At 38.8% G+C, this 13,905-nt stretch overlaps 1 protein-coding gene across 1 annotated transcript in view; it reads right to left on the bottom strand.

Annotated features, from left to right (window-relative positions):
• Nucleotides 1-12,737: 12,737 nt before the first annotated feature.
• Nucleotides 12,738-13,905, bottom strand: part of LOC112415989 (cilia- and flagella-associated protein 91-like) — a 51,639-nt gene continuing 50,471 nt past the window's right edge. Inside the window, exon 8 of the mRNA XM_024769230.1 lies at nucleotides 12,738-13,041. The gene's annotated coding sequence lies outside the window, so the exon portion shown is untranslated. The remainder of the gene's footprint in view (nucleotides 13,042-13,905) is intronic.

Below are 13,905 nucleotides of genomic sequence, written 5' to 3'. Positions count from 1 at the left end.
TTTTAAAATTTGTTTATCTTTTTGCCATTCTGATTGGGTGATTTCCATTATTTTTTCCAGATCACTATGAGTTCTGTAATACCTAGTCTGCTACTCATTCCTTCTAGTGTGTTTTTCATTTCAGTTATTGTATAATTCAGTTCTGACTAGATCTTTTTTATATTTTCTAATTCCTCATCAATATTCTCACTGTGCTTATCTATTCTTGTCCCTAATTCAGTTATCATTCTTATTACTAATGCCTTGAATTCGTTATCTAGATAAAAAATTTATCTAGTAAATTGTTTGTGTTTCATTAGTTGTTTATTTCAGGGGTTTTCTCTTGCTCTTTCAATTGAGATAAATTCCTCTGTCTTCTCATTTTTCTTATGTTTCTCTGTCTCTGAAATTTGTGTAAGTTACACAACATGTGGGCTCTGTAGTTTGTGGCATGCCTCTCTCTCATTAAGGCATGCTAGCTCAGTAGTTGCAGCACATGGACTTAGTTGCCCCATGTCATGTGGGACCTTAGTTCCCCAACCAAGGCTCAAACCTGCATCCCCTGCATTGGAAGGCAGATTCTTTACCACTGGACTACCAGGGAAGTCCCTTCTCTTACGATTTTTTGTATCTCTGTGATATTGGTTGTTATTTCTTATTTTGATAACTCTTTCATTTCCTGTTTTGATTTCGTCCCTCTCTCTTTTCTTCTTGATGAGACTGGCTAAAGGTTTATCAGTTTTGTTTATCTTTTCAAAGAACCAGCTCTTGATTTCATTGATCATTCCTATTTTTTCTTTTTTTGGTTTTGGTCTGTATTTTATATATTTCTTCTCTGATCTTTATTGTTTCCTTCCTTCTGCACAGATCCTGACCTGATCACTTGTCTTCCCTTCCTGATTCTGCATGTATCTTTCTTTCAGCCTTGGTTGTACGAGTCCTTCTGCAATCTCCACTTAGCTTTCAGTGAGAATTTTTCCACATGTAGATGTATTTTTGATGTGTTTGTGGGGGAAGGTGAGTTCTGCGTCCTCTTACTCCATCTTCTTGATTCAAGTCCCTTCCTCCCATTCTTGACATAGATAATTTGTATTATCTCTTTTTAGAATAAGTATTGCTAGGAGTTTATTCATTTTATTAATAATCTTTTTACGGAATGAAAATTTGATTTTATTACTTTATTGTTTCTAGGTTTTCTGTTTCATTGATTTCTGTTCTTATCAAAATATCCCTCTTACAACTTACTTTGGATTTACTTTGCTTTTCTTTTTATGTCTTCCCTAGGTGTGAAATTAGATAATTGATTTTAAACTTCTTTTCTAATATGAGTAAATAAAGTTGTACATTTCTCTCTAAGCACTGCTTTAGCTGCAGCCCATAAAATTCAAAGTTGTATTTTCTCAATCGTTAAGGTCAAAGTATTTTCTCATTTCCAGTGTTTTTCTTTGAACCAAAGGTTATTCATAAATGTATTGTTTAACTTCCAAATGTTTGGGGGATTTTTAAATAATTTTTTTTTTTTTTTGCTCCTGATTTCTAATTTAATTATTTCTGTGGCCAGAGAACATATTCCATAAGATTTCAGTCTTTGGACATTTATTGAGAATTGTTTTATGGCCCAGGATATGGCACATATTGGTAAATGTCATGTGTACATTTGAAAGCATATGTCCTACAGTGGTTGGTGTAGTGTTCTAATTAGTATTAGATCAAGGTGGTGGATAGTGTTTTTCAAATCTTTTATAATTTTACTGATTCCTTGTCTAATTGTTCTGTCATCTATTGAGAAGAAGCTGTTAAATCCCCAACTATGATTTTAGATTTGTCTCTTTCTTTAGTTATGTCAGCTTTGCTTCATGAATTTTGAAGCTCAGTTATTAGGAGCATAAATAATTAAGATTGTTCAGTTTTCTTGATGAATTGATCCTTTTATCATTATAAAATGTCCTTTTTAATCTCTGGTAATACTCCTTGCCTTGAAGCTTTCTTTGCCAGATATAATGAAAGAGCCACTCTAGTTTCCTTGTGTTAAATATTTTCCTGGCATACTTCTTCCATCTGTTTACTCTGATTATTTCTCTTTTTATATTTAAAGGACTTTTGCAAGTATCGTATAGTTGGGTTTTGCATTTTTTAAAAAAAAATCCATTTTGACAATCTGTGCCTTTTATTTGGAGTGCTTATTTAATCCACTTATATTTAATGCATGCTATAGCTGAGTTTAGGTGTGCTATTTTCTTTCTTTTAAACTTAAAAAAAATTAATTAATTAATTTTTGGCTGCATTGGGTCTTCACTTCTGTGCGTGGGCTTTCTCTAGTTGCGGCGAGTGGGGGCTACCCTTCGTTGCGGTGCACAGGCTTCTCACTGTGGTGGCTTCTCTTGTTGCAGAGCATGGGCTCTAGGTGTGTGGGCTTTAGTAGTTGTGGCTCACAGGCTCTAGAGTGCAGGCTCAGTAGTTGTGGCACACTGGCTTAGTTGCTCTGTGGCATGTGGGATCTTCCCAGACTAGGACTTGAACCCATGTCCCCTGTATTGGCAGGCGGATTCTTAACCACTGTACCACCAGGGAAGTCCCTGCTGTTTGTTTTCTATTTGTCCCGTCTGTGTTGTAGTCTTCTGTTTTTCCATTCTTTCCCTCATCTGGGTTAATTTTTCGTATTCCCAGTCAAGTAGGGATGCATGGAGAACTTGTCTTAACCCTTCCAGGGTCTCTCCCATTAAATTTCTGGTTGGTCTGCTGCTCATCCCAACTGAGACTACATCTTTGGGCTAACAAAGCTGTGGGTTTTCCCTGTTCACTTCTAAGTTCACTAAGTTTGGCATGTAAAGTCACAAGATTTCTCCCCCACTGTCTACCCTAAATCCATTCTTCCCAGTCTGGCAGCAAAGCTGCTGTGTTAGAAGACTACCATTCTTGTTGACTGAGGTAGGTGAGGGGTTGGGGGTGGGTGGGTACAAGACTTCTGTTGTTCTTACTTGAATCTTCAGCAAGTTTTCAATTTGTTGTCCATCTCTGGTAGATTACTGCTGGCCTAAAAATGGGTGTTTTGACAGTTTTGTCCAGTTATATACTTTTCTAGTAAGGTGGATTGCTGACCTCTTCTTTCTGTCATAATTGGAAGCTGACTATAATTATGTTCTAATATAATGTCTTTAGCCTTTATTATTTTTTAAAATAAATTTATTTATTTATATTTTTATTTTTGGCTGCGTTGGGTCTTTGTTGCTGCACGCAGGCTTTCTCTAGTTGCGGTGAACAGGGGCTACTCTTTGTTGTGGTGCGTGGGCTTCTCATTGTGGTGGCTTCTCTTGTTGAGGAGCACGGGCTCTAGGTGTGAGGGCTTCAGTAGTTGTGACACGTGGGCTCAGTCGTTGTGGCGCACAGGCTCCGTAGTTGTGGCGCATGGGCTTAGTTGCTCCGTGGCATGTGGGATCTTCCTGGACCAGGGTTCAAACCCATGTCTCCTGCACTGGCAGGTGGCTTCTTAACCACTGTGCCAGCAGGGAAGTCCTTTAACCTTTATTTAAAATAAAAAACAGTGAGGAGAACATTTCTGCATCTTTTCTAAGTCCTCCATTGGAGGTTTCTTAAGTTGTTGAATGTTGTTTGTGCAACGATAAATGGGATAAGTCCCTTTCAAGATACAGAAGGCCCTTACTCCCTTTATGACTTACTTGGTTCCTTGATAACATTCACCAGTCGAATCATAAAAAGTTAAATATTATTTACTATAAATTAACGTTATAAATTAGAATTATGTTCTTAACTCATTTTATAATATAAAATACCAAGACATCATAAATGTTTTCCAAAACCACACAAATATTTGCTTCTACAAACGTTAGGTATGTAGAACTTCATTGAATAAATACTTATTGAGAGATTACCATGTGCCAGAGACTGTGCCAGGCACCAGGATATAAACAAATGAACTCAGGAGATGCAGCTCCTGCCCTCCCTTCAGACCTAAGAGGCCAACTGGTGAAAGAGGTGACTCCATAAGCATTTGGGATCAAGTGTGCTATGTGCCATGGCAGAGGAAGTTCACGTGTTATGATTGTACCCAGTAGCAGTGTTTGCTCCCACATTTTTTCCTTTGGAATCCTTGAGGGTTTAGAAATAAAATATCATTGAAACCTGTATTGAAGACATGTCTTCCATGGTAAATCTCTCTGAATGGTACATGCTTGGGGAGGGACAGTTTCCTTGGGAAAGTCTTTAATTCTAAAACTTGAACACACATTAGATCACTTGGAAAAAATACCCTTGCCTTGCTCCTCTTCTAAAGATCTGTCTTGATTGGTCTAGACAGAAGGTGAAGAGCCCCTTTTTTAAAGGACTCAGATGATTTTAACATGCAGCCATGGTTGAGAACCACCGTGGTCCCCGCTTCCACTTTTCTTAACATTTGACACCTACAATAAAGATACCTCCTTCTTCAATGTTTTTTTTAAGTTTTCTGGGAAACTCTTCTTCATGATACTTATGGCTTCCTTCTAACTTCTGTGTTGTCTGGTAGCGAGGGACCCCTTATTATCAACACTTAGATTCTGCAGAACAAGGGGCACTCATTCCTCTCACTTCTTCACTTATGACAGCATATCCATATTCTCTCTCTCTCTTACTCTTCTCCAGGTAAGATGGAGAAACTCATCTGATTGGTTAGAGATTGAAACCCACTGGGCTACTTTCCATGTATGCTTGCTGCATAAAAGTATTCCAAGTCTTCCTAGTAGATGCAAGTCTCCTTCCAAGTGTGTGCCATAATCTAGAATTGAGGAGGGGGATGAGAGTCAGTAGTGGGAGCTCCTTCTGAACTAACATATACTCAGACTTTAACTTGTCTGGGAGCTCTGTGCTTCGGGAGTTTGGACTCTCCAACAATTTTGTGCCAGCAGTTTCTCATCCCAAAGCGAACCTTTAGTCACACTACAAACTTCTTCCTTGGATTTTACCTTGTCTGTTCTTAAGCATTTTGAAGAGAGGCAGTGCCTTTGTCAAGAAGCACAAGGATCCACTGTGACTAATTATGCATGCATGCAAAACACTTTTCCCGCCTCAGAAATCAGTTTTTTGTGACTGTGCGTTGCTACCGACTGTACTACTGTAGCAACCCCAACCCACTACATGGCCCCAGTTGTCATGATCACATGGCTTTAAACACAAGTTTTGCTCGTCACTCAGGATGTTTTCTTTTCAAGAGCAAAGACTTATTAAAGTTGGGGTGTTTCAACTCAAGTCATTATAAGCAGAGGGCTGCCAGTATCAGGAAAAAGTTTTCCTTTCTTGGTAAACTTCAATTAGCTAATGAGAATTTTGTAATACGTTATAGTGTTCTTTTTGCCTAAACACAAAGCTTAATTTTAGAAGACGATACAAGGATAAAGATTTTTTAGAAAATATTCTATTGTAAGTTTCATTATATGTTCTTTATTAGAAGCTGCTTTAAATCCTTTATTAAAGTAGGTATTGATTTTAACTTTAGTTCACTGCTGTATAGCAGGGGTGGGCAAGCTATGGCCCATGGACCAAATCTGGCCTGCTACCAGTTTTTGTACCTGAAGTTTTTTTGGAACACAGCTACATTCATTCATTTATGTGTTATCCATTGCTGCTTTCACCCTAAAATGGCAGAGTTGAGTAGTTGCAACAGAGACCATCTTCCCTGCAAAGTCTAAAATGGTTACTATCTGGCTCTTTACAGAAAAAGTCTCCTGTTCCCTGCTGTTCCCTTCCTCCCACCTTCTACCCCATCATCCCTAACCCATGTTTTCTCATTTTGTGTTCCCGATTTTCCATTTCACAAGTGAATAATATAACCTCTACCTAGTTAAGGTTAGCAATTTTAAAGGAACAAAATAAAATTCAATTGCCTCTTACTTGTGCAGTACTTTTCTGTCGGTCAGTGATCCTCAAGGCAAACAAAACAAAAAAACAAAAACGTTGCCCCAATCCTAGTTTTCCTAGGATAAGGTAAAACCTTTCAAGTTTGTATGATCAGGTATTTTTTCAGCTCAGGAAATTTTTTGTTATAACTTTGATTATTGTTTCTATTTTATTTGTTTTTGTTTCGTCTAAGAATTCCAACTGCTTGTAGGATTGGTCATCCAGGGCTAACCTCTGTCTGTTCTTATGATTCCCTGCTTCAGTTTTCTAAGAGGCCATTTCTTTATGCCTCTTATTAAAAACACCAAGCAGTTTCTAAAGGTTGTTTCCTATAGTAATGTTGTTACCACGTCCAAGCTCGCTCTGCCCGCCACAGGACAGGCCAATAAATCAGGAGACGAGGTGTTGAGGCAAGGAATAGTTACTTTATTCGGAAAGCAAAGCTGGCAGATGGAGAAGATGGCAGACTAAAGTCTCAAAATAACCATCTTATGGGGGTCTGGATGCCAGTTTCTTTTATAGAACAGAGAGGGGGAGGAGGTGAGGAAGTAAAGTAAAAAGGCCATTAGTTTTGTCTGGCTTGGCCAGCATCAGGGAGGGGATGTATTAATTTCTTCTTTTCTGCAGTCATTCACAGGTGGGCAGGGTCAGATTGTCTCCCAGTGAGCTGAACAAAGGCACTTTAGTTTAACATTCAGGCAGAGGGACCATTATGTATGATTATAACAAAAGTTACAAAAAGCAAAGGTTAAAGTCAAAGAAACAGATCCAGCATGGAGTCAAAATTGGCTCTTTCCTGTTACAGTTCCCCACTGTCAATGTCCATTCCACAGTATTATGGGAAAAGGGGTGACGACCATCCTAACTGCTTCATCAGATGGATCTTTCTGGGAGTGTCCACCGGCGGTGCCAGTGTTCCAAATGTTGAGATTTGTCTTCTTTTGTTCCTCTTTGGAAAGTGTCTACTTTACACCTAGAGACTTAAAAAATATTCACAACCTAAAAGTTGAGAGTTATGTTTTATTCAGCAGGAATTATTTTAGGAGTTCAAACCCGGGAGGCAACATCTCAAGTTAAGGAATTTGCGCTTTTCCGTGTATGGGAAGATGCAAGAGTCTGGGCTCACTGAAATCATTCCTTTGATAGGCACCACAGCTATCTGGGGCCTGTATCCTGCTTTTTCACATCCTGAGTTTCCTTAGGGCTCACCATAGGGAGTGGCTGCAGTCTGATGGCTGCTAGATGGCAGGTATTCTTTTCCTTCCTGAGTTCCCTCAGGGTTCACCAGCTCACATTGGAGGGCTGCAATCCCCGATGACTGATGTGGCAGGAAATATTCCATTTCTCAAATCCTCCCCTCTTGGTCAGGAATTTGACCAATGTTTTGGAGACATTTCATGATCAAATTTGTCCCACGGCGCTAGGAGGCTCATCCTAGATCAGGCAAAAATTCTTGATATGCCACTCCAGGTGCTAATTTTTGGATTAGGCCCTACTGATAATTAAAGATTCTCTGGATCCTCTGTCTAATTATGATCCAGGAGACATTTTCCCTTGTTGCTTCTTCCCATACCTAGAATCACACTATTACAATTATTTTATGTTATAAATGTGATCTATTTCCTCAAGATGTTAACCATCATCTATTTTGTTGGAGGCCTAGTTACACACTAGGTACTGTAATAGACAACAATCTTATAAAATAGGATAAAAGTAATGCAGCTAGTAACACGGACAAAGTTATAGGGCAGCAGGGAGACACAAAGCACAAACAGTTTGGAAACAAAGAACAAATTAAAGCAATGATTAGCATAACTAGTTGTAATCCAGCTGCAATAAAATATCAAGTCCACAGGAGAGCCAGCTGGAGAGGCCAAATTCTGGCAGGATCAAGTAGAGAGAAAAAGATAAATGTTTCATCTTTGTTCACAAAGACATACTTTATCAACTTGTCTTAGGTCATATAGCATAAGAGAAAAGGTTTTTCTGGAAAACAAAGATTAAAGCTAGTATATTTCCCAAAGTCATAAACCATATTCATCAGTTCATTCAGTCCCATGTAATTAATTCCTGTTTATCTGGATGAAGTAATCAGTTTCCCATTAGTTTTGTCATTTGTTACCCAGTCCAGTGGTATTATCTAAAGGCTATCAGAAACTTATATTTGTTAAAAAGTTTCTTTTTTATGAATCTCCTTGAAGATATGGCAGTTTTGCAAAGTATTACCTTAGCTGCCTGTGAATGATGAAGGTCTTAAAAAGGCAAGGTTAAAGATCTGATTACAGTTCTTCTTGACAAAGAAGTTTATCCAAGTTGTTGTGACATACAATATTTTAAGATAACAATTAAAATTATAACATTATACCAGGACATACCAAATTTCAGAAACTTTATATAATGTCTAGAATGTCTATATTAGTAACATTTACCATACAGTATAACCTAAGAAGATCTATTACTCATTTGAAAATACTTCCCGTGTAATTTAACATACCAAATGAACCTATCTTGCTTTGGGATGCTTCAGGAGCCCTTTGAAGAATCCCAAAGTTATCTAGAGTCCAAAAGGACTTCATTAGAATTTGATTTAGGAAGTTTTGTCAAAAAACTAGAGAGTCTAGAACACTCAGATAGGATCACAGGTCACTGTGAAACAATTGTTATTCATTAACCAAAGTAACAATAAAAGATTCTATAGGTAAATACAGAACTGATCACTTAAAAGGTAAAGAAACGTAAAAATCTGTTATCAAAGGCAGTTCGACATTTTAAGAAAACTTGTCCTATTAACAGAAAAGCCAGATTCAAGATTTGCACCAGCTTTTAAAAATTCATTTACTCAGTTAAGTTTAATCTCAGCCTGACCATGCATAAAACTCCTTTTACTCAAAACATATTTTGCTCTTTCCTCCTGTATAATGAAATGTTTTATTATTTTCGGTAGCTTTAATTACATATTTAAATTAGAATCCCGACTCTCAAAAAGCTTAATTTCTGGTGAAAACCAAGAGGCAAGTAATAGTTACCAAAATCTGAAGAAGCTATTTTAGATAATTTTCAGAATGTAATTATTCCTATAGAGTTTACCTAAAAGCTCTTATTTGCATTTACTTTAAAATTTCATCATGTCAAGTTATTTTTCATGCTGACAAGTTTGCAACAGATATAACAAGGTTTTATTTAACTTCTATTAAACCTAGGTGCAGTAAAAGTATTATACTTGGGGCTTCTCTGGTGGCACAGTGGTTGAGAGTCCGCCTGCCGATGCAGGGGACACGGGTTCGTGCCCCGGTCCGGGAAGATCCCACATGCCGCAGAGCGGCTAGGCCCGTGAGCCATGGCCGCTGAGCCTGCGCGTCCGGAGCCTGTGCTCCGCAACGGGAGAGGCCACAACAGTGAGAGGCCCGCGTACCGCAAAAATAAATAAATAAAGTATTATACTTAATGTTGATGACTCTAAAGACATATTATATTAATTAGATCAACAAACTTAAACATTAATACCAGGTATTAATTTTTTTTAAAGATGTTAGGGGTAGGAGTTTATTAATTAATTAATTTACTTATTTTTGCTGTGTTGGGTCTTTGTTTCTGTGCGAGGGCTTTCTCTAGTTGTGGCAAGCGGGGGCCACTCTTCATCGCGGTGCGTGGGCCTCTCACTATCGCGGCCTCTCTTGTTGCGGAGCACAGGCTCCAGACATGCAGGCCCAGTAGTTGTGGTTCACGGGCCTAGTTGCTCCGTGGCATTTGGTATCCTCCCAGGCCAGGGCTCGAACCCGTGTTCCCTGAATTAGCACTCAACCACTGTGCCACCAGGGAAGCCCCTGAGCTTTTAATTTAATACTAAATATTTCCCAGTTCAAGAGAACCTGAAACTCATTTAGCTTAATTTCTCTTGTATTTAGAATTGTTTAGTTGGTAAGCGCTTACCTTTCTTTAAGCCAATTAAACAGAGCTCATTTACAGATTAACCTCAGCAATGTTATCCAAAGACAAAGACATAAACAAACAAACAGAGAGACCTCATAGTTCTCCTTTCAGAATTTCAGCCCTGAGTCAGGTACAGCAATGTAAAACCCATCAGTTTACAAAAGAGGTTGGATTAGAATTGGGTTTCTGGCAGATGGAACAAATCAAGCTCACTTGTCTAAATGGCTCAACCCTTTTTACTTATAGTTAGGGAAAACAAGTCAAGTTCTAAATTACTTTACCCTCTTTTCAAAATTTGCATTTCAAAAAGATGGCAGAGATGAGAGTTCTTGAGAAAACCAGATTGGACATTTGAATCTCAAAGATACAAGCAAGTTTCTCCTAGGATGACTTTGTTTCCTTCTCTGGGGTTTCCATGAGTGCCATTTGTAGGCTTAAAGAGTGCTCTGGTGGGGCCCTGATGTCAAGCTGTTCTGGTGAAAAAGTTACTTGAGCATTTAATTTACAAAGGAGACTTGGCCCAAAAAAGGGGGATTGGATACTCTGGCATATATAAGAAGCTATGTTTCAGGGTGAGGTTCCCTAGTTGTCATTCTAAGAGGTTGTAAGAATGAATGGTTTTGTACTTCTCCAGAAATTCCTGTGACCAGGATAGACTGAGATGTTTTCTGTGCCACCTTGGTGTTTACCACATAGTATGTGACACCATATCTATTAGAAAGTCAATCAACTTGTTCCCTACTGTCAGAGTTACCCAGGGCTCCTGTAGGGAAATTAGAATCAGATGCCTCAAGTCTAAGGGAATCCCCTGGCCTCTTACAGGATATCAGCACAAGGGAAATTGCCCTGCTGTGGAAGTGGCTCCCAGTCCAAATTGGGTGCCCTGTCGGGTCTTAGATGGTAATATTAAACCACGTCCTTATGCTCCAGGGGTTAATATAGAAACTTCTATTTGATCCCCATGGGTAGGAGAAACAGGAGGCGGTGAATATGTTGGTGGCATGGCGAGGGCAGATGGAACAACTGCCGGTGCAGCCTGCTCGGCCAGTGGGGGAGCTGGATAGGCCGGAGGGGCTTTAGATTTTGAAGTAACATGTCCCCACTCTCATTTTCTCCCTCTTCTTGTAGAACAGGTTTCCCCTTGGGTTTCCTTTCAGACCACTGCACCATAAGGTGGCAGCCCTCTGACTCCTTTTCCTTCTGATGCAATAGCATAAATGCTCCTACATATGGAATCTCATCTCTTTTCCCTGCTCTTTTGCACAACACTTCTAACTGTGAGATCGTATAATAATTGAGTGAGTCATTCAGGGGCCATTGCTCTTCTGAACTTAACATATATTGGGTCCACACCCTATTACAATAGTATATCATGTCTCTCTTGGTCATAGGTTCACATCTATGTTTTGCCCATTTATTTAATATACACCCCCAAAAGGCTCTCCTTCAGGATAGTTGGAGTTATTTCCCATTTTCATAAGTTTGATGACACCAAAACACAAAAGATGCAAACAAAGTCCAACACAAAAAGCACAAATTCCAACATTGACGCACACAAAACCAAAACCAATGAACCTGTTCCCAAATCAGGTAGAGTCCAACAATTCCCCTCTCCAACAGGGTACCCCAACCAAACAAATTAGCTTGTCTTATAAAGGAAAAGCCCAAATTGAGGGGGGAATATGGTCCCGGTGTGCACACCTGAGCAACTTACCCTCCAGAATTGAGTCTGTCGACTCATAGAAGTTTTTCAGTTCCTTGCACCAACTGCCAAGTGCTGGGGTAGCTGGTGCCACTTCAGGGAGTTCTGAAGGGAAGATCCACAGGACAAATGGTCCTGGCAGCTGCTAGGGGCTTGCTCCGATATTCCCTGATGGGGGCTGGCTAGCCACAAGCAGCAAGGCTCCTGGCTGGCTAAGCCAAATTTGTTACCGAGTCCAAGCTCACTCTGCTCACCGCACGACAGGCCAATAAATCAGGAGATGAGGTGTTGAGGCAAGGAATAGTGACTTTATTCGGAAAGCCAGCAGGCCAAGAAGATAGCAGACTAAAGACTCAACATAACCATCTTATCCACGGCTGGATGCCAGTTTCTTTTATAGAACAGAGAGGGGGAGGAGGTGAGGAAATAAAGTAAAAAGGCTGTTTATCTTGCAAAATATCTCCTTGCTTGGCCACATTGAGGAGGGGATGTGTTAATTTCTTCTTTTCTGCAGCCATTCACAGGTGGACAGGGTCAGAATGTCTCTCTGTGAGCTGAACAAAGGCACTGTAGTTTAACAGGCAGAGGAGTAGGGTTCCCTGTGGCAGGCCATTAAGCTTACAGTTATAGACAGTGACTCTAGTAACAAAAGCAATGAAAAGCAAAGGTTAAAGTAAAAGAAACAGATCCAACATGGAGTCAGAACTAGCTCTTCCCTATTATAGTAAGATATTTTCTAAGATAAGCTTTTATTGTTTTCTGATAACATACATTTTCTTTTATAAGTTCTTTACATGGGTCCCATGTTGATTTGTTGTGGATGCTTTTGTTTATTTATTGTTTTTCCTATTTACTGATCTTTAAATGAGGAGAGATGGCATTCAGCCCTGACACTTGTCAACATGTAGGATGGGCAGATTGCTCTCCAGCAGCACCCTCTCCATGGGTGTTGCATGAATATACCTGTCGGAGCTAAAGCTCAATGGTGACTTGATGTGCCATTGTATGGATATACCAAGGTTTACTTTTCTATTCCTATGTAGATAGACATTTGGGGCCAGCATGAATAGTACTGCTACAGCATTCTTGTCATGCCTGTTGGTGTACATACTCGTGCATTTCTTCCGGAGAATGAAATGTTGTGAGAATGAAATGCTGGGTCATGGGGATTGCATATTTTCAGTCTTAACAGATAATGCCAATGCACTATGAATAGCAAACCAAAACCACTTAAATATCCAGTAACATTTTTTATTTGATTCAACAAGCTGGCATATCTTCATAGTTAACGAAATGTTGCAATGAGACATGAGAAAATTTTCTCTTGAAGTAGAGCCTCTGGGAAACACCAAAGAGAATAAGGCTCCTTCATTTGATTATTATTACTGAAAATCATTTTAAATTATTGGGAGTTTAAAGAAAATAAATCTGTTTTCTCATGCATCACATATTGACAAGCCTGTAAGAGCTGCACATCTTAGGAGAAGCACAGAGGACTGGAATGCTGATTTGTACAGCTTCTTTTTAAAAAAGATCATAGTCTGTAAAAAAAACAACACAAATATTTATGATTACATCATCTTTTTAGAAACAATCATTATCAGATGAATACATCCAAAAGATTACTGTGATACAATTACACAGAGTCCTGGTTTTGAAGTCACACAGCCCCAGACATATCCCAGCTCTGCCACTTACAGGCCCCATGATCCAAACGTTTCCTAACTCACCTCAGTTAGTCTCAGTTTCCAAATTCTACAACTTGAAAAAAGACTTTACATTAACTGGTATAACTTAAAAATTAATATGTGTATATAGTAAAAAAAAATTCAAACTACAAAAGGACAGAAACATGTGGAAAGTAAGCCTCTTTTCCCCCAGTCTGACCTACAGTCCTCAGTTTCCATGCCAACAACAACTACTTAACAATTTCACATTGATCTTTCTAGGATTATTCTGTGTATATTGTAAGCATAATGCATGTATGTACATGTTCATATATCTACATAGGTATTTCTAACTTTTAACTACAGAATATGACACACAAAGGAAAGTACAAAAAAAAATCATTGTACAGCTTAATGAATTAATGTGTACTACTCATCTCTGTAAATACCACCCAGAGCAAAAAATCCCATAAGCTCTCACTTTGTTCCAATCACAACCCTCTTCTTACCCTCTAAAAGAAATCACTATTCTGATTTTTATTTGATTTTTACAGTAATCACTTCCTTGCTTTTCTTTATATCATTACCTAAGTGTACATTCCTCAACACACAGTTTAGTGCTGATTTTGAAATTTTATATAAATAGACTCATACTGTAGATTTTTTTTTTTTTTTTGGATTTGGCTTCTTTCAGTTCTTATTATATTTGTGAGATTCATCCATGTGTTTGTCTTTAGT

Source organism: Neophocaena asiaeorientalis, unplaced genomic scaffold (genome assembly GCF_003031525.2).
Source record: "Neophocaena asiaeorientalis asiaeorientalis breed wild unplaced genomic scaffold, Neophocaena_asiaeorientalis_V1.1 scaffold671, whole genome shotgun sequence".
Classification (NCBI taxonomy): domain Eukaryota; kingdom Metazoa; phylum Chordata; class Mammalia; order Artiodactyla; family Phocoenidae; genus Neophocaena; species Neophocaena asiaeorientalis.
This window is presented reverse-complemented; position numbering and strand designations above follow the sequence as displayed.